Here is a 22,663-nt window from a genome sequence, read left to right on the forward strand (position 1 = left end):
ATCCTTCAAATGGATTCCCCCAGAGACCAGGAAGACAGTCACCCATGCACTCATCAGCAGCAGACTAGACTACGGTAACGCCCTCTACGCTGGCACCACACTCAAACTCAAATGCAAACTCCAGAGAATCCAGAACACAGCCCCACGCCTCGTCCTTGGCCTCCCTCGCCACAAACGAATCTCACCACACCTCAAATCCCTTCACTGGCTCCCCATAGACAATAGAATCACATTCAAGATCCTCATCCACGCACACAAATCCCTCCACAACACCGGCCCAACCTACCTCAACGACAGAGTGAACTTCCACACTCCCACCTGCAAACTCCGATCAGCCGACCTCACCCTAGCCACAGTCCCGGTCATCCAATGCACCACCACAGGAGGCAGGTCCTTCTCCTACCTCGCCCCCAAAACCTGGAACTCCCTCCCCACCAACCTCCGCAAAACCAAAGACCTCCTGCTCTACAGAAAGAACCTCAAGACATGGTTGTTCGAACAGTGACCCTCCTTGCCCTCCCCTTAACCCCTCCCCAAGCGCCTTGAGACCCTCACGGGTGAGTAGCACTCTCTATACATTTTTATGATTGATTGATTGATTAAAATGGTGCATGCACCATTTCACACAGGTTTCAATGGCAGTCCTGTAGAAGCCTTTGTATGAGCTCCCTATGGGTGGCAAAAGTAATGCTGCAGCCCATTGGGATCCCCTACAACCCCAATGCCCTGGGTGCCAAAGTACCATATACTAAGGACTTATAAGGGGGCATCAGTAAGCCAGTTATGAGTGGGATACTGTGTCAGCAGTATCCAACAACCAATTTGAAGGGAAAGGGGACTGCAGGTGCCTTCAGGCTTCATCTACGGTCACCAGCAATGGTGACTGGGTGCCCTGAAGGGTATCCAGGTGACATGGGTGTGTCCCGTGGGATGGTGTCCCTGGGCCCTAATTGGCTGTGGGAGGAGGACTAGGCCCCAGGGGATGGAGTCCTTGAGGCTGAAGTCAGCAGGGGGAGGATCGCCGTACAGCCCCCCAAAACCTTTGGGTACAAAATTGACCAGTGGTTGTGTGTCACCACTCCACCGCCCAAATAAGGACACAGTTAGGCTGAGCCCCAAGGGATGGCGTCCCAGGGACCGAAATTGGCCGGGGTTTTAGGAGGGTTTGGAGTATGGGTGGTCTTGACACACATAATTTGCTGTAGTATAAGGAAGCAAAATTGTAGCAGAATTTGGCTAGATTGTATGGAAATATGAGGGAAGGATAATCCAGCATTTGGTGCTATTTGCTTTCCAAAAAATGCACCCTTGCTTGTAAAATAGATCCCAGGATGCATTTTGCCCTAAGAGCGTAGCACTAAAAGAAACAGAATATGAACAGCAGAAGCTGCCAGCCATTCAGGCTTTGTTCCTGTGTGCTTGTGGTAGGCATCTCTGCCCAAAATGAATCTGAATTATACAAGCAGAGATGCTTGGGTAATTGTCTGTCATTTTTCACTTTAAGAGTAGCACAAAATAACCAAAATTACTCTGATTACTCTGGTGTCATAAAATTATTGTCCCGGAGTATGGAGTTCCATTGAGTCCCTGAGCTCCTTTTGTGGGACTGATCATTACCGAGTATCACTTCCTAAACAGTATTGATTGGTTGACTGTGTATAAGTTGCAGTCCAACTGAATGTCTAATTTGTATTGGCACACTGACAAAGTACTTGCACCAGGAGCTACAGACTAAGGCCCTCATTCTGACCTTGGCGGTCTTTTCGCAAGACCGCCGAGTTACCGCCGCGGTGAAGACCGCCGACCGCGGCGGTATGCCGCTGTGCGCATTCTGACCGCTGGGAGCGTTCCGCCGGAAAACCGCCAGCAGCCACACTGGCGGTCGGCGGGAAAGTGGAGACTGGTCAACCTCCACCGCCACGCCAGCAGAACACCGCCCACAGAATTACGACCCACATTTCTGTGTGGCGGTCTTCTGTTGGCGGTCTTCTGTTGGCGGTCACCTCACCATGGCTCCTGTCACCTCCCGGAGGACCAACGCACAAGGTAAGTTGATCGTCCGTGAGGGGAGGGGTTGGGGGGGTGTTGTGTGATGTGTGCGTGCATGGGGGTGTGCGTGTGAGTGTGTAGAGGGGGTGTGTGAGTGCGTGCATGCGGGCGGGGAGTGCTGCTGTGCCTATGGGCAATGTGTGTAGTTCGGCGGGTGCGCATGTCGGCATGTATGTGTGCGGGTATGTGTCCCCGTTGTGTATGTGTGTGTGTAGGGGGTGTGTATATGTGCATGTTGGGGGTGTGTGCATGTCGGGGTGCGTGTATGTGCATGTCGGGGTGGGGGTGGGGAGGGGGTTCGTACCACCTCTGGGGGGTGGCAGGGGGGTGGAGGGTGTGGGGGGAGGACTCGGGGGGCAGTGGGGGGTGGGGGAGACCCCTATCAGTGCCAGGGAAGGAATTCCCTGGCCCCGATAGTGCCTACCGCCATGGTTCGCATGGCGGTTCACGGACGCCAGAAACCGCGGCGGTAAGCAGGGTCATGATACCGTTGGCGGTCTTGGGTCGACCGCCGGACCGGAGTGCGCAGACTCCAGCCCGTCGGTCATGACCGCCGTGGCTGTCGGAGTGGGGAAGTGGCGGTCGGTCGCGGTGGTGACCGCCGCGGTCAGAATGCCATTTTTAATACCGCCGGTCTGTTCGCGGTCCGACCGCCGCCTCTCCGCCGACCGCCAAGGTCAGAATGAGGGCCTACATCTCAGAGAATGTGGTCTGCAAGGAGAAGACCATTATTCCTGTGTTTGCAAGCTACAAAATTATTTTTAAACAGTCTGAGTTTGTTAAAGGAAATGTCTCTTTTTAAAAGAAAGTGTCCTAATTGAGAGTACCTCGGGGAAGTAGGCACTGATCTAATGAACCCACTGTCTGATCCCTCCAAATCCACATGGCACATTCCCCCAAGGGTAAGATGTCCAAAATGGAATGCTCCCCCATTAGTACAAATTGTAGGAAGTTGATAACTTTTCAACAATTTTAGACTGCAAGTGCAATCACAAACAACTGATACATTTCACTTTTAGTAGGGATTCCCCCTTCAGATATCTCCTACTTGTTATTTTGGAATAATTTCAAGAAAAAATTTTTTGTATTTCTGAATTCATTTTCTGAAAGGGACTTTAGTAAATGCAAAAATGCCACTCACAAACCCTGTGGTTTTGAAAATTTCAGGGCTTACAACAAGTACATCGAGCTCTAAATCCTAATGCTTCATACAATAGTAGCATTACTGCTATTTCTAAAATATCTTCACTTGGACAAGACGTTGTACCTTCAGAGAGGTGAATTTGAAGTATACACCAGAAATCACATCCACGTCATCACAACTTATCTTTCAAGGAATATTCTCACATTTCTAGCGGGTTAGTGCTGCAGAGTATTCTCACAATACAACACAGATCTAAATCAATCAATGGGCATTCCTATTACATGTTGAGAACACAAACCAGTAAATAAGAGATTCTAAATGGAAAATGGATTATGATTGGAGAATTTGAGTGAAGCTTTGTTGCTTTTATTGGTAGAGGACTTGGAGTTCTCCTCTAAACTTTCAAATGCCTCTATCATTTCCTTCTCAATTTGGCTACAATTTCACTAGAGTTCTTTTGTGTCTATACATTTCCAGTTATATTTTCAGTTCCATTTATCACTTAGATTTATTTTCCTATATTTTCTCTATGTGCTGCGATGTATTTGAGTCTTTTTTTTTTACACATCAACACTCCAGGCTTGGCATCAATACTTGTAGACCGAACTGTGGACGCCTATTTTAGGCATTCTGGGATAGTTAAAGTTCCAGGAGTGGGTGGTGTGACTGTGTAAAGCACTGGAATATGCAACCTCGTCGAGTTTGGTAAACTATGACAAAGTGCTAGGTTGTAAAGCTTGAAAATGTTACACTTTTTCAAAGAAATGACATACAGTGAGCACCCAGATTTGGAGAAACACAGAAAGCGAGCCTGAATAACACTTTTTCTGAATCTTTAGGATATATTAGTAGGTATTTTGTTTGCAATGCAGAAGCTTCAGACAAAACGATGGGATGTCCTGGTAATTTCCTTGAATTCAATATTTGTGGATCTTTAAACACAACGTGTACCAATTTTAAAAAAATGGTGGTTTAAAATATCAACATTGAATGCCCTGGTCTACACATCTAAACACATGTAACAATAATTATACCCATCAGTATCATGAATTTCAAGTCTATTCTAACCCAATGTCCATAAATCATGTAAAAAACAGAAGAGTGCTTCATAGTGTTTGCAGTTACAAAGACTTTGCAGTGCATACTCAAGAATTGGTTGTGCATGATGTTGCTGCCAGACTACCTTATCCAGCAACAAACATGACAACACTTGAACATAATTCCAATCCTTCCATATCTAAGAAAAGCCATTTTCTACATTCCATGCAATCAAATCCAAGAGGCAGAACCAATTAGATTCTTGGAAAGTGAGTAACTCCATAAGCCACTTGTGACCTTTATTTTTAAAAGCACCACGTCACACACTTTAACTTCAATCTCAGCTCCAGTCATTCTACACGAGTATCAACAATAGGATTCCTGTCAGATATAAGAAAAAAGTGGCCTCACTGCTATCTTCTCTTAGCTGATGTATGTGGTTTCTAATGTGGTAGACAGCAACGTTTCACATTATTAAGTATCAATATTATACACTTGCAGATATCACATAAAAAAGCAGAAATATGGGCTCTGCTCATGTTATATTTCTCAAAGCCTAAAAATAGCTTACTCTTGAGACAAATGAAGAAGAATGTTACAAGCCCTTTTAACTGTTTATTCTTTGTATGTATGAATTGTATATATGATTATGTTTTTGGTAATTGCTATTTGCATTTTTGCTTATTTTAGAATTGTATTGTTTGCCTGTGTGATGCTACATTATTAGCTCAGCTATCTTAATTGACCTATTCTACAAATAACAGGCTCCATTGTGGACTCCTCTTAGTAAAGGTGCTGAAGTCCAACCACTTCATGCTTCAGGCTTGTTTTCAGAAGTCCAATAGTGCTGATTGTGGATCTGAGTCTGTTTCCACCAAACTGGTCATTGGACCTATTTACTGTTATCATCTGTCCTATGCCTGTATTTTCACCTAGAGTGATTCTCAGCACTAGGATAACCAGAACTAACTTCAAGTGATGTAAGGACAACCTTAAGGAGTCAATGGCAGTGATGCCAAAGCACTGCAAAAGGCCTCAAACTGATTTTTCCCATTTTTAAGGAGGGCTCCAGAAGCACCTAGGCCCATATATACTTTTTTAGCGCCGCATTTTCGCTTCTTTTTGACGCAAAAGCAGTAAGTTTGCGCCGCTTTTGCATCAGAAAATGACGCATATGCGGTGCTAAAAAAGTATATATGGGCCTAGGTGCATAAATCCTTGCACCATTCAAGTACCTGACTTCGGGGGTCATTCCAAGCGGGAACCGCCAGAAGACCGTACCGCGGTCAAAAGACCACGGCGGTCATTCTGAGTTTCCCGCTGGGCTGGCGGGCGACCGCCAGAAGGCCGCCCGCCCGCCCAGCGGGAAACCCCCTTCCACGAGGATGCCGGCTCCGAATGGAGCCGGCGGAGTGGAAAGGGTGCGACGGGTGCAGTTGCACCCGTCGCGATTTTGAGTGTCTGCTATGCAGACACTGAAAATCTTTGTGGGGCCCTGTTAGGGGGCCTCTGCAGTGCCCATGCCATTGGCATGGGCACTGCAGGGGCCCCCAGGGGCCCCACGACACCCGTTCCCGCCAGCCAGGTTCTGGCGGTCAAAACCGCCAGGACCAGGCTGGCGGGAAGGGGGTCGGAATCCCCATGGCGGCGCTGCCTGCAGCGCCGCCATGGAGGATTCTTCAGGCCAGGGGAAAACCGGTGGGAAACCGCCGGTTTCCCTTTTCTGACCGCGGCTTTACCGCCGCGGTCAGAATTGGCCTGGATGCACCGCCAGCCTGTTGGCAGTGCATCCGCGGTCCCCGGCCCTGGCGGTCTATGACCGCCAGGGTCGGAATGACCCCCTTCATCTTTTAACCATCTTGGCAATGTGTTTGGGTAATTCTTATACCGTTTCCTAAATAGTCTATTTTATTATTGCTGAATTTAGGACTATTCGAGATTTGTGTCACTTGTTAAATTTTTGTCGTGTCATTATTAGTTGTTTCCTGTATTAGGTGCTGTGCGTTAACAACGGTGTATATACGTTTATAGTATTATTTTCAGACCTCAACAACATCTATTGAATTAATCAGATACAACTGATACTATTTAATATTGTGTTTTAAATATTATTTTGAAAGATTCACAATAAATCTATCGGTATTTTGCCATTCAGGTATAAAAGGTTAGCTTTGGGGTCTTCATGAAGTTTTTCCCCTTTCTTTATTAGCCTCAAATGTTCTTTCCTTTGGGTTTGTGCTGAGAGATTGTATTTTATTTACATTAACTAAGAAGCAGATTTGCCGAGAAATCTGATTTTTTTCTTGAAACCTATAATTATCATTTATTGTAGTCTCAGTGGAGCAGATCTGTTTATATGGGATTTGTCAATAGACCATTTTTCTTTGCAAAAAAGTGCCCGGCAATGAAAGAAAGCAATTTCATTAGCAGGAGTGTCTCTAGGCATTGAGCAAGATACACGCGTAAGAGTTAAGCTATCTCACATGTCTTCACTGATTTTCTGCTTTGCTGCCTAGCAAGAAAGCCTTGTAACGATATTTTAACTTTGACATTTTTGTACGTGTCTACAATAACAAAATCCATATTTTATCTGGTGCAGTAGCAGATTCCATTTACAATCCTTCTCTCTATTTTATGAGTCAGACGAGCACATTGACATAAATAGATTTCTTTCCTTCATAAATTACAAATGGCAGTTGCTGACAGAGGATCACGCTTGTGAGGAAACAAAGCAAAACAATCCATGTTAAAGAGCACCACTTTCAGTAGCAGAACTGGGGTTAATGTGGAATTACATTTTAATTATTTCTTTCAAAGAAGAAAATCGTATTATTTCATAACCATTTACATAGCACAAAAAAACGAGTTAACACAATTACTAAAATAAAAAAACATAACACACGACTTACAACCTACAAGAGAAACTTCCTTTGCTGCTTTAAGCTCTAAAAATCCCAAAGGTCCAGACAAGGGAGCTAACCTCACAGAGAATTCTGTCATTCGCTTACTTACTCATTTTCTGCACCCTTTCTCCATTTTCATCTTCACATCTATAACCCTCAAATGAATGCCCCGCTTCTGTAAATTCTCTTTAATCTTCATTACGTTTCATTTCTTGAGTATTTCAGTAGCATTTCTGAAGAGAATAATTAAATATTTTTGTGAACACTGCAATCTCTAGCAGTTATCTTCCATGCCTTATCACAAGAAAAGGCAGAAATCAAAAAAGTCGTGCCTGTTCACTTTGCAAGTTATTTCTAATTTCGTGTATTTATGTTCATATCAGATATTTCTGTACTTGCTGTCAGTGGTGGCTTCTCCATTTGGGCGGAGGAGCATCGCCCCCCGCCAGCAGTGGCTGCTGCAAAACCTTTTAAAGAAAACAATAATAAACTACATTTATTATTGTTTTCTTTGAAAAGGGTGGGGCCACGAGGGTGACGTGCACTGAGGAGGAGTGCTCAGCATACTCCCTTCACAGCGCATGTGTGTTTGGCCGGCTGTCTCGGGCCGGCCAAACACACATGCGCTGTAGGCTCTCTCTCCAGCCCACTTGTTGCTGGGCTGGAGAGAGCCTGCACAGGCTCCCAGTCTGCCTGGGGTGCTCCCAGCCAATCCTGACACTTCTCTGAGCACTGTCAGGATTGGTGCAGGGCAGGCTGGGTGCCTGTGCCTACAGAGGCAGAGGAGCGTCGAGGGGCAGAGGAACAGCAGAGGAGGTAAATGTTTTTATTTTTTAATTAAATGTAATGTTTATTCCCTCCCGCCTCCCCACAAGCCTCACGGCCCCTCCACCTTCCCCGGCATGCAATCCGCTACTGCTTGCTATCCTAAATAATTTTAAAAAGTTAAATATGGCCATTTGTACTGTGCTTAATTGTTTTAACAAACTGCAGTGTGACGTTTGTATGACTTTCTGTTGATACTGGTAATTGTTATTTTGATGCTAAGTATCTCTTTGAGTATCTCTTTTTAGCCAACTTCCCCTGCCTATGATGTGTTTAAAATCCCGGCAGCAAAATAACATATATGTTTAGTTTGGCATTCCCTCCCCCCGTTTAAAAAGAAAAAGAAAAGGAGGAAATGGAAGCACATCTTTAAACCAACAACCTTATAATGAAAATACCCCCCTATCATTCGCAAGTCTATTAATCAGAAAAAAAAAAAGTTAAAATACAGTTTAACTCAAAATTAAACTTTATGCTTGGCCATAAAACCTAACTAATCTTGAATGTATTCTAAAACGCATAGCGCAAAGTGCATATATCACAATTTAAAATGCTAGTTTTGCGTTAGTGTTTAACAATGAGACAGTATTGCCTTTTTCAACTAGCCCATCATTTAAATGAAAAACAGAACCATAGGCAGATCTGCTCATTGTGTGTTATTGTTCGATAAACAAGCAGCAGTTTCGATCTAGTTGGAAACACCACCTCCACAGTGGTCTCCACAGTGCTCCAAACCTGATAACTAGCCCTCCATATACCCACCAAGATTGCTGATGTTTTATCCCTCATTTACAGCATTGACAGGGTCCTCATAGGTGAATGGAAGGAGGGTATTTGTCTTCAGCATGGGGATGTAAGTTCAGCCATGTTTATGTGCCTGCTTTGGCTTGTGACCCTGCAGGACTACCTGGTGATACATGTAATGGGTAGTATGACGAAGTGGGGTCTGACCAGCTTTCTTAAATCATCCCCAGATCTTTTGAATTTGGATGGCATCTCTCTCACTGTAAGCTTCTGTCAAATGTTTTTCAGTGGTAACTTCCAGTTCCTGTCTTTGGAAAAAAGTCCCACTACTGTGCAGCTTGTGCAGAAGACCCTGTGCTATTTACATGAAACATGTGTGCATGCGGGCGTACATGAGTGCAGGGTGAGCAGTATTGACTGACTCAGCCTTGTATCTGCTCACAAGCTGCTCTATCTCAAATGGATCAGAGAGTAAATTAATTATGGCCTAAACAGGCCAAATCTAATCAGCAAATTGGCGTACCTGAGTAGTTCACTTCTAATCAGGACATTACTGATATTACCATCTCCAAAATAAGGAAAGCAATCGATTTGGTCATTCCTAATAAAGCTCAGGGATAAGATATATGGGGATTTATTTTGTGTGGACAATAAATTATGGTGCCCCTACATTGATTTTTATTTTAATGCTACTTTGAGAGGAACTCACATGCCCCCTACATGGGTAGGGACAAGGAATATTCCAATATTCAAGAAAGGCTCTAGAGCACTTCCGTCTAATTACAGCCCCATCAGCTTAATAAATAGTACTCAAAAACTGTTTAGCAGGATTATTTAAGACAGACGCTTTGAATGGCTAGCCACCTCTGATATTCTCCCCCCTCGACAAGTTGGTTTTAGGGACTGCACAAGCAATATTGTCCAGGTGTTCCTTTTTAATTTGCTTTACTGGAAAATTGTCACATTTGGGGGTGGTTGCCTTCATGTGGCATTTGTAGAACTTTGATTTCCATTTAATTTTGTCCCAAGAGTGACCCTGTGGCAGGTGGTGGCTGGATTCAGGGTTCTGAAGTATTTACTTGATATGATTATTAGATCCCTGGGTGAGTTGACCGATTTACTGTAGTTCCAGAAAACAGGGGTGTTCAGCAGGGGTGTGTTCTTGCCCCGACCCTGCTTACTTTGTTTATTAACGATCTGGTAGCCTATTAGAAGAAATGTGAAAATGACACCTCAGGGTTAGTGAATGTCAGGGTTCCGGCTCTCCTGCTGCTGGCAATACACTCTCGGTCTCAAAATCCCCCACCAGGATTCAAAAGCTATTGGATCAGTTTGAGTGTTTCTGCAAACAGAGTGTCCTAGAGATTAAAATTGGGAAAACAATGTTTATGGTTTTTAACCACAGCAAATCCACTAGAGTCAATCCTTCTTGTAAGGTGGTGTTATTCGAGAGAGCCTACACATTTGATTTTTTGGGGATTACTCTTTCAGAACACGTTGACTGACAGCCCTGTATTCTTCAAGGTAGACTTAAACTAGAACAAAAATCCAGGAGTATTGCAAAAATGCAGCGTGGTTCGCAATTTCGGCTGACTTCACCAGCCTTGCATATGTATAATCTCCAAGCCTTGGGGCAGCTCTTGCTGGTTTAAAGCTGTGGGGACACAAGAAGGAAAAAGTTTTGGTGTCAGCTGAAAACCGATTTATGCCAACAATAATCAGCCTCCCAGTTAGTATCCCTCTAACCCCCCTCAGACTAGATCTAGATTTAAGTTCAATTGTTGACAAGATAGGACCGAGACCCATGTATTACTGGAGAAGACTCTGGGTGACCCTAGAACTTGTATCCCATCAACAGGGCCTAATGGAAATTCTAGGAAGTCCTGGGGCAAACTATATTCCTTGAATTAGATATATTAAATTGTGCCTTCTTCAGACTGGGTTTGAACATTTCTGGTCAACCCCTGAGGAGGTTACTGAGGTATCAAGAGGAGTGAATAAGAATACTTACTAGAAATATAAACAATGTTCCCATTTACAAAATTCAAACCTTGGCACTCTCACAGTATCCTTTTTGGATCATAAAAATTATTATATTGTGGAAGACTTTTTGGATGAGATTGAAACTGCACAAGTCAAGTGTCTCTAACTGAACTTTTGGTATGAGATCTTGCAGCTTTATTCTTTCATGGCTAATTGGCAGTGATATCCCAAAGATCTTGAGATGTGTTGACCTACCTGCTCAGAGGCTACTGAAATGGTGGAGCACGTTTTGTTTTTCTCTCTGGCTTATTCTGGTTATAGATGAAAATGGATTCTTCTACTATGTCGAAATCTGTGTATTAGGGGATATAGAGTGGTGACTAGGCTCTTGAAAAGTGACACCAGCCAAAAATAGTTCTGATGTTTCTCGCTTTTTGATAGGTATGTGGAGGGCCTGGCAAAAATTAGTGTAGGTGTACTGTACTCATATATGAATCAAACGTAATGTCTCCATTAACTTTTTAGTGCGCAAGAGTATTTGGCATCAATTAGGCACGCATTGGGCAGATACTGTGGGTATCACTTGTATCATTGCATGGTTTAGTTGGTCTTTGACTGACATCAATTAATTTTTGTTATAATGTTTTAAATACTGAATCAAATTTTAAGCACTATTCATGTTCAATGATCGAAACTATCAAATTATGCACTGCATTGAAATGGAATGAAAGTGTTATTAATTGCAAAAATGTAACATTCAGTAATTTTATTGAAACAATTGTACGCATTTTACTGATTGTAATAGTTTTATATGCTTCTATCGCTATATTGCTAATAAAGATGTACATATATACATGCATGGTTCTCTGTGGTTTCAAAACAACCATACACAAATAAGATTCTGAAATGAAATGTTCACTTTTATCATGTCCTGCTACTGCAGGAATGCCATAAAAAAGATTTTAAAATCACTATCTGTTTCTACTACCATGTAATGTTCAAAAGTTTCATTAGGATTGAGGGACTTAGGTTTACTTTGTATTGGATGGTGACACTCTGGCAATGCCTGGAAGTCTGGCTATTTATTCATACAATTGGCATGATTATTTTAGTCCCCTGGGTGAGTTTCATATTTCTGTGATTTAAGATGTGCTGTTCATGTGGACAGTGAGAGACTGTTAGAGATGCCTGTAGCATAGCTAGTCCAATGTAAATGTAGGGAGCTAGTTACCCTGAAAGTTTTGTTAGGCTGGCGCGATTCCATTTCATTTCTAATATTTAGCATTAAAAACCCCAATGAAGGACAATGAAGACAACACAAATAAACAGGACATAGGTGGCTGATGTTCACTGCAATATTGTTTTTTGCAAATGTTTTCAGAAATTTTGCAAAAGTATACAAAAGGAAATTATGGACATTTTGTACACCCCTAGTTCTGAGGACCTTGATGGCCGAAGCCCACACTCCCTTCCCAGTGCATCTGTCCACCACTAGCTGATGTTGGGGAGGACTGCAAAGGACCCTCTGGTGCTTGCCCCAGAGGGTTTTGTATTATCATTGTTGAGGTCAGGCTGCTGGTGAAGAACTTCCCCAAGAGCCCAAGTCTTTATTTTTTAATGAAATGACAATCAGCGTGCATAGAGTGCTGACTTTATTTCCACTGAAAGTGAAAATGAAATGAGCCCATCTTCTCATTTCACTTTCACTGACTAGGTGTTCATGGGCATATCTAGGGCCCCATGCAATGATTTACATGGGGGAGGTACTGTTGGAAAGGTGAGAATCAGCTACTTAAAATCATATTGATCTCTACTCAATCCTAGCTTGAGGGTTGCCACAGAGGGAAGATCTGCAAGCATGAGGAGGCACCCCTGGCAATTTTTGGAAGCATGAAAGGGATGAGGGAGCCAACTCTGACATCAGCGAGAGCCACCACCCCCAAAATGGCTCCAATGTTCTTTCTGATTTCAGGAGGCGGAGAGGAGATCTTCACCTCTAATTTGCCCCCATTGAAGCAGAAAGTCCACCACACACTAAGTAGATTTAGGGCCATATTTATACTCCGTTTGCGTCGTTTTTTTTAACGCAAATTCGACGCAAAACGAACTCCATATTTATACTCTGGCGTTAGACGCGTCTAGCGCCAAAGTCCATGGAGTTTGCGTCATTTTTTTAGCGTGGACACCTACTTTGAGTTAATGATATGCAAGGTAGGCGTTCCCGTCTAAACAATTGACTCCGAGGCATGTGCGCCGTATTTACACTCCCGGGCAAAACTGATGCCCGGGAGTGGGCGGGTCAAAAAAAATGACGTCCAGCCGCTTTTGCGTCGTTTTTTAGCGCCTGGTGAGGGCAGGTGTTAAGGGACCAGTGGGCTCGGAAGGAGCCCAGAGGTGCCCTCCCATGCCCCCAGAGACACCCCCTGTCACCCTTGCCCACCCCAGGAGGATGCCTAAGGATGGAGGGACCCATCCCAGGGAACATAAGGTAAGTTCAGGTAAGTAATTTTTTTTTTTTTTTTGGGTGGCATAGGGGGGCCTGATTTGTGCCCCCCTACATGCCACTATGCCCAATGACCTTGACCAGGGGACAGAAGTCCCCTGGGCATGGCCATTGGGCAAGGGGGCATGACTCCTGTCTTTGCTAAGACAGGAGTCATTTCAATGGGGGTTGGGAGTAAAAAAAAATGGCGCAAATCGGGTTGAGGCGAAAATTTTGCCTCAGCCTGACTTGCCCCATTTTTGGGCGCCCACGCTCCATATTCCCCTAAGCCGGCGCTGCCTGGTGTATGTCATTTTTTTTGACGCACACCAGGCAGCTCCGCCGGCTAACGTCATTGAATAAATACGGCGCCCGCATGGCGCTTCAGAATGGCGTTAGATTTTTTGACGCACAACTGCGTTGGCGCAGTTGTGCGTCGAAAAGTATAAATATGCCCTTCGTTTTTATTCCTGCAAGGGGTGTTGGCAGCCTGCAGAGACATCGTGCTGAGTCTGACCCCAAAGTGACCCTAACAGTCTTTCTGCCACGCCGGGAGCAGGTAGGAAGACTTTACCTCCAATCTGCCACCTGAGGGCAAAAGAGCTTTCTAGACACAAGGGAATATTTTTGTGAAGTGTAAATGGTGTGGGGGCAGTCGACCAAGACATCGGCATGACCTCCTACCCTACAATGACTCCAACAAACTTTATCATACCATCAGAGGCAGATAGGAGGAAATTACATCCAATATGCCCTTTCTGTGGGGTGGATGGGACCCCTAGACACCAAGGAGTATTTTGCAATTTATAATAGGGATGGGGGGACCAACATAGACATCGGACTTAGCCTCTACCTCCAAAATGACCCTGACAGTCTTTCTGCCTCTCCAATCTCCTGTCAAGGGCATAAAGCTCACTAGACACTGAGGAGTTTTTCTTAACATTAATAGTGGTGGGGGTAGCTCGCCCAGACATTTGGCCGAGCACACATCCCCAGAATTACCACAACAGACTTCCTGTCCATCCCCACCCCGGGTTCATATAGGAATTTTTTACCTTCAATTGTTGTAATTTAGTAGCGATTAGATTAAGCATTAGTAGAAGACATCTTGTATTTAGCAACTATTGTGAACATTTCGCGGAATCCATTTGTATTCATAGAAGCCATTTTCTCTGCCACATGCTGCCATGTGCTCTGTCCTACCTTCCTGTTAACTACTCTTGAAAATCTTTTTAGTGACAAGTTATATTTAGCATCTCCCACTTTGCACATGCCCAGTAAGGTCTGCAGTTGTTAGTAATGAGTAACCAACAGTAATGTGTCTACTAGTCCTTGAAAACTGTTAGCCCCTCCTACCTGTCGACAGTGCATGTCCATATGACCTTATATGTACATAAGTCTTGTTTCTATAATTGTACCACCTTCTTTTTAGCCCCTGTGTGGGTATAAAAGGACCATGCTCTCTTAGTTCAGTGTGCTACATCAAACACTGCCGAAGGGTGCTGTTTGAACTGTAGTACCACCTCATGAGGTTTAATAAACTTTGTCTTTTATTTCAGTTTCTGTGCCAACTTCTTCCTATATGGTCTGAGGACTTTGTGCAGAGAAGGGCGAACCCCTTGCACTACTAGGCCTTGCTGAGGCTTACTTCGACAAATTGGCGCCCGAACAGGGGACTCATCGGCGACTCAGACGGCCAACGGATTGGTCGCGACGAAGGATTGGAATCTCGCTGCAGACGATCAATGCCTGAGGAGACCCGAGTCTTAGCAACCACGGCGTTTTTCCCTTCTTTCTGATTTGACCATCCAGGTTGCGCCGGTCCTTGACTGAGATCCTTTTTGTTCATTCGTCGTGCAGTGACCATTTGGTCGATTTTAGAACTTGGCAGTTGGAACCTGGATGGCCTGTGCTTGGTAAGAGCCGTTTTACGGCAATTGCTGTGGGTTTTGATGCCTTTGTTTCACCACTTACTGTGGCTCTCGTGTTTTGGGTGACTTGTCAGTTTGTGTCCTTTGAATTGATATATAAATTGCAATTTATATAGGTAGGTAATGAGGAGAAGTTTCTCAAATTTAATTTTGATTTGAACGGCACATCGTACTAAAGGTACCTTAAGTGCTACTTTGATTATAATACTGCATATTCTGCACTATTTTTAGCATGCCTGTTTTTAGTGCACTTCGTAGGATGTGTTGCTTTTGTAATGGTACCAATTGAGACTGGAAGAATCGCAACCGCCAATCCCAGAGGGGACGCCCAATAGAGATATGTATGTTAAACATGGTCTTTCTTCTATAATGTACAGCACATTATGGAATAAATACACTTGTGCGGATCCTGAGTTACGTTGGCCTATGCATGGGTCATTTGATTTGCGAAAGATTGGGTATGTGGAACAATGTATGCGTAAGCAAAGGTCTAGGCAAGAGAAGTTTGACTGTGTACGAATGTGGGAGAAAGTAGTGCGTGGACGAGTGAAGCATGAGCAAGCCTTGCTTGAGAAAGAGCAGTGGAAGAATGTATATGAGAAAGCATTGGTAATGAGAAAGAAAGAAAGAAACGATTTAAAGGAGATAGAAGAATAAGAACGTAAATTATGGGTAACTGGCCAATACCCTGTTCGGCAACCTCTCTATCCTATCCTTAATAAACCACATGATGATTTTTTGTTACTAGATCACCCTCCACCTCCGTATGTCATTCCTTCTGCCCCTCATGAGTTAGCTCAGGTCTCCGGTTCGGAGCAACAGACGATACGAGACAGTCACTCTATGTTGTCTGCTGACCGTGCGTCTAAGGTTAGATCTATTGCTCGTAAAGCAATTTGTAGCGTTGTCTCTTCTTCTGAACTTTTAGACAACATGAAAGGGTGGACGGAAAAGGAGCAGCTATATTTTACTGAGGCATTTGGCACAGAAGTTATTGAACTATTTCAGAAATATTCTCATGAGTTAGAGCCCGATGATGTAGCAGCTGATCATAAGCAAATGCGTGATGGTCATTTTGTTTTCTCCCAGGTGGTTGATGCAATCAGGCGTTTGGTGAAATTATGTGTTGCGGCAGTCCGTTTGCAAGAGGTGAAAAGGGCCATGGACGTAGTTGCATGTACATCTCAGACCGGCGGGGTGCAAGCTTCCATCTTCGGAACAGATAAGACTATGATAGTTCACACTAAACCAATGCGGGAGGCCGCACCTTTGTGTGTTCCTCCTAAAGGATCGGGTACAAGTGATGATAAAACTTCTGTTGATGCTAAGGGTTATTTTATTTATGATTGGGTGTATACTCCTTGGAATAGGGCAGATGTAATGGCACTTAAAACAGCATTACCTGACCCGCGGAAAAATCCAGCCGCCTTTTATGAGGAAGTTGAGGGAGCAATTAGTTCTTGTACTATGACTTTGGCTGACATTGATTTATTTTTCAGATTGATATTACCGCCAGATATGTGGAGAACTGTTCGTAAAGTTGATGATCGTGTGGTTTTTGGGGCATCATGGAAATAATTAGAACAGATGGACAGGGATAGGGAACCTGCGAAAAAGCCGTATGAGTTGATTCTAGATCTTACCGCAGCCATATTAGTTAAGATAAAAATGATTATTCCCCCTAAAAATATAGATTGGACTGTTTTAGCGTCTTGTAAGCAAGAGGCAGATGAATCGGTCTCTGATTTCTTTACACGCTTTGAAGAAGCATTTCATGATTTTAGCGGCTAGTTATTGTCAGATGATACGGGCAGACATTTGTCCGTCTATAAATATGTCGCAAATCTGTTACCAGAAAAAGCTAGTCGGCTAAAAGCTAGTGAAAGTTCATGGACTACCTCTACTCTGGTTTCTCTTTTGACTATGGCTCAGTATTATGAACGTCGGGAATTAGAAGCAAAAGGTAGCGAGGATAAAAAGATTAAAGAATTAAAGACGAAGGTTATGTTGTCTCAAGCTTATGTTCCGCCTTTTAGAGGTAGTGATAGAGGTGGACATGGATCTTATGGTTCTTTTTACACTCGTTCGAATTTGTCTGTTGATCAGTGTGCGTATTGTAAGAAATCTGGGCATTGGGCTGCCGATTATCCAGCACTACGTGTTCAGCAGTGTTCACGTGGTCGGGGACAAATGAGAAATCTCTCAGGATATTCTGGGCCTAGAAGAAGCACGAATGATCATGCTAGGGTTGATGCTAATGTACGAAGGTAGGATGGGTTTAACACTTTTGATAGACGGAACCAATACCAGATGTCTAACTATGTGCAGCCTGATTTCCAAGATTCTGCTTATGCATAGGATTGCCTACGATGGGGTAAGGAATCAGTTGAAGTTCCAGTAGATCAGAGGGGTCCCTATGTTACAGCAAATGTTTTGGGGTCTACTGATCAGTTTCTGGTTGATACAGGAGCTACTTGTAGCGCCTTGTCTAAACAATTGGTTCCAAGGGCTCCCCTGCCCGGCCTAACCATTACATCGATAGGTTTCAATGGAACACCTTCCCCTAGCCCATTGTCACAACCACTTGCATTCCATGTTGAAAAATTTACTGCTCCATGTCCGTTTTTGCTTTCTCCAAATACACCAGACAATATTGTGGGTCTTGATATTCTCAAGTATTTCAGGGCTACAATACGATGCTCTTCCGAAGGGGTGCTTGTTATTTTGAATGATAATCATCCTGTGATGGGAAGAGTTTGTCTTGTCAAAGAGGATATTGCATTAGCTTCAATCCCTAGTACTTTGTGGGCTACTTCAGATACTGATGTGGACAAATGATTATTCCACCGGTACATATTAGTGTCAAGGAGGGAGCTGTATTGCCACGTTTGCCTCAATACAAAATTTCACAGGAGGGCAAAGAAGCACTCACACGAATTTTGCATGATCTTATTGCAGTTGGAGTTGTTGAGGAAGTTCCGTATAATGTTTGTAAAAGTCCGATTCTTGCTATTCTGAAAAAGGATACTGATACTATGATTTACTGATTCATTATTGATTTACGAGAAGTGAATAGGATTGTGGTACCACAATATCATGTGGTATCTGACATCACAACACTTCTTACTTTGGTTCCCCTGTCAGCAACTACGTTTTCTGTGATAGACTTGAAGAATGCTTTCTTTTCGATTCCTATTCATCCTGACAGCCGATATTTGTTTGGTTTTACTTTGAATAAATGATCATGTAGATTTTGCAGATTTCCTCAAGGCTATATTGTGAGCCCTAATATTTATAATCAAGCGTTAAAACAACAACTTGATTCTTTTGTTTTGCCTGAAGGTGTTGCTCTCATACAATATGTCGATGATATTTTGTTGGCAGCTGATACCCCTGAGCAATGTGAAAAGTGCACTTTGTCCTTACTTTCTTTTCTTGCTTCACACCATCATAAAGTGTCACGAAATAAATGGCAATATTGTAGACCAAAGGTAACCTATTTAGGTCACCTTTTGTCTAAGGAGAGCTGTGCACTTACATCAGATCGTATTAAAGCAATTTTGGAAACACCAGTACCCTCTACTCAGAAAGATGTTTGTGCATTCCTTGGTATTACTTCTTTTTGTAGGCAATGGATATTAGGGTTTTCACACAATGTCAATCCTTTGCTAGCACTTTTGACTAAAGATTCTCTAATGCTCCTCCCATGGACAGATGAATGTGAGACTGCTTTCCGGCAGCTACGACAAGCCATTTGTTCAGCACCAGTGTTAGGTACTCCAGATTACACAAAGCCTTTTGTACTTTACGTACATGAGAAAGATGGATGTGCATTGTCAGTTTTAGTACAGACACATGGCAATAAGCAGTGTCCCTGTGCATATTTTTCAGCAGTAATTGATCCTGTCGCTCGAGCGTTGCCTGGGGGCTTTCGTTCAGTTGTGGCAACAGCTGTGTCAATACGTCAGAGTGAAGGGATAGTTTTGTCACATAAGCTGTTGTGTTAGTACCCCACGCCGTTGATGCTCCTTTAAATCAAACAAAGACGCAACATTTAACTAGCGCTCGTCTGACAGGATATGAATTGACATTGCTGGCTCCTCATATTACACCGAAGAGATGTGCAACACTAAATCCAGCCACTTTGTTGCCATATCCGGTGACTCAGCCTCAGTCACAAGAAACACATGATTGTATATTCCTTACCGAAGAACAGACAAACGGTCATATTGATTTGCAAGATACGCCCCTTCCAGTTATAGATGGGGAATTGTGGTTTGATGGGTCTTGTTTGAAGTTACCAGATGGTACGACCTCAGCTGCACATGCTATCACCACAATACACACGGTAGTGGGGACAGCTCGTATACCACAGAAGTCAGCTCAAGCAGCTGAACTAATAGCTTTGACACGAGCATGTGAGCTTAGTACTGACTTATGTGTGAACATTTATACAGACAGCCACTATGCTTTTGGAGTGGCTCATGATTTTGGTATGCTTTGGAAGGAGAGAGGCTTTCTTACATCCCACGGGATGCAGATAATGCACGGATAATTAGTGCATAACATCTTGACTGCATTGACATATCCAAAGAAAATAGCTATTGTGAAATGTAGTGCACACAAGAGAGTGACCGATAAGAAAAGGCAAGGAAATGCCCTTGCGGACCGCGTAGCACGTGACACTGCGATGCAGCGAAGTACTACTTCTATGTATGTAGTGAAGTCACAAGCTGAACGTTGGCATAATGCTAGACAAGACGTATTAGATATACAGAAATCTGCTTCTGTGAAAGAACGTGAGCAATGGTCTGAAGAAGGAGAATTGGATGATGAGGGCTGTTGACGGAATAAGCAGATGGATAAATGGAAATTGCCTATAGCTTTTGTACAACCTATGGTTCAGATGGCACATGGGCTGGCACATGTTGGAGCTTCAACAATAACGAAGTTGCTTACGCAAGTTTGGGAGCATCCAGAAATTTCCAGTACAGCTAAGAGAGTAGTACAGTCTGTTTGATCTGTTTACAATACAACCCTGGAAAAGGGACACGAACTCCTGCGGGAGGGTTGCTACACCAACTGCACCTTTCGAAGTTCTACAAATGGATTATATTCAGCTTGAACGCTGCAACAATTTAAAGTATGTCTTGGTGGTGGTATGTGCCTTCAGTAAATGGATAGAGGCGTACCCCACAAAGGATAATACTGCCATTACCACAGCGAAGGTGCTTTTGAAATAATTTTTCCTAGGTTTGGTGTTTGCAGACTTTTACTGAATGATAACGGACCTCATTTTGTTGGGGAAGTTATTAAGTATGCCCTGAAAGGATTAGGGATCAAACAGAAGTTCCATGCGGTTTTCCACCCACAATCAGCAGGGTAGGTGGAAAGGTATAATGCTACTTTGAAGCTTAAGTTAGCGAAGATACAGGCTTCCACATCTTTAACTTGGCCGGATGCATTACCATTGGCATTATTGTCTATTAGGTCAGTGCCATACTCTTGAACAGGCCTTATCCCCTATGAAATAGTATTTGGAAGGACAATGAACATTTGGGGAGTTCCTAAGCCAAATTCTGTATATGATGTACCTTGTGTCCTGATGAATGATTATTTGCACAGTTAACCGACAATTTGGTTTCTATTCTTCAACAGGTTCGAGAAGCACTTCGTGACAGATCTACAGGTGAAGGCCATGAACTCCGATCTGGTGACCAGGTGATGATTAAGTCCTTTGAAAGTTCAAGCAGCTTGGAACCAAGGTGGCGAGGCCCAGAGCAGGTGCTCCTTGCGACAAGGGCAGCAGTTCGAGTGACGAACTGAAAGAATTGGGTCCATAGTACTCATTGCAGGAGAGTGCTATCTACCTTGGTGGAACCTGCTGTGCTGACCGATCATCGTGGGATTTTGACTATGGAGAAAGGCCGTGCTATATCACCTGACGAATCTGCTGAGTTCTTCCCGGACCATACGATTTCTGGAGTGTCGCAATATAATTTGAGACCGAGGAAAGAATCTGTAGTGCTGGAAAAAACTGGTTGAGCTACCGCCCTGGGTTAGTGAAACGGAGAGCCAATGTGGCACGGGGGGATCAGCCATGCATTAGAGTAGTGACACCCGTCTAGGCCCATGATGAAGAAATCAGCGGCTGCCCAGGGATAAGAGCTCCAACGATTGTTTTTAATTAATTTCTGGAAGGGTCGATTATCACTGTTGCTAAAATGAATAGCAAAGTGATCATTAGTACCATGGGGTTTGTTGTTGTTTTGGTGGTTATGATAATAATCTCCTGGTTTGTTGAAAAGATGGCTTCTGCTCATGAGTTTTTTGTTGCCACTACTCCAGTACCAGAGGATCACTATTACTTTACGCTTCCCTATCATGAGCAGAAGCACTGTCAATCGTACTTCAATAAAACTTTCATTCAATTGTTGCATCATACTCATAATGTTACAAATACTACTAACTGTTGGGTATGTTGAATGATACCTGTGCATCAAAGGAAAGGAGGAACACCTTTCATTCCTCTTCCTTTTTCACACAATGGTTCTTGTCAAGCTTGGTGTACGCTTTTGTTTGCATCTGGAAAACGTACAGAGGGCGGACTTCTTTTTCGCCTTAATAAAGTATGCTACCAAGACAAAGATGGGTATCCCCAAGCCAAAGGATCTAAATGGGAATGGGAAGAGTATCAACCGGACAATGTTTCAATCCCATATGTCTTCACAAATATAAGAGACTCTGACAAGAAAGAACAATTTGTGATTTCTGTTACAAAAACTAAAGCAGATTTATGTATATGTAGCACTGGGCGAATCCCAGTGGGGATAAGCGATTGTACCTTGATTTTAACTATTGAGGGGGTAAATAATAGTAGTTTTACAGCTTCACATAATACTTATTTTGTTTGTGGTAACTATGGATATTACCAACTACCTGTTGGGTGGTCAGGTGTGTGTTATGTATCTTTTCTATTACCCCCTGTGTTTTTGGCACCTGCATCATATCACCGATATTTTAAACTGTTCAATGACATCATTAAAAATAGATATAAAAGGACAACAAGTACAAATGAGGTAGACCAAACGGACACTAGCCTGCAACAATATGTTGATTTTAATTTAGGGTTGTTCTCCTTTGTGGGTGCTGCGTTAAACAGTAGGAAAGTGAGACGATTGACTAGGGTTGTGGAAGCTGTTACCAATCAGGCAGCTCTGGCACTTTGGAATATTCCTGAGGAGCTCCAAATTGCGAGGATTGTAGCGCTCCAAAATCGTATGGCACTAGATGTGATATTAGCTGATCGAGGTGGTGCATGTCGCATCATCGGTAGTATTTGCTGCGTTTTAATTCCAGATCACTCACCTTCAGAATATGATGCAATATCTAAATTGCATAAAATTGCTGCAGAAATTCACACAGACACTGGTACTTGGACTTTTTCTGGATGGTTTTGGGCTCTTGTTTCCGGCTCGTGCTTGAAACTACTGACTATCCTGTGTGTAATGATTGCAATACTTTTCACATGCTGTATCCGTATTCAGTGTGGTCCAATGTTCTG

Source organism: Pleurodeles waltl, chromosome 5 (genome assembly GCF_031143425.1).
Source record: "Pleurodeles waltl isolate 20211129_DDA chromosome 5, aPleWal1.hap1.20221129, whole genome shotgun sequence".
Lineage (NCBI taxonomy): Eukaryota > Metazoa > Chordata > Amphibia > Caudata > Salamandridae > Pleurodeles > Pleurodeles waltl.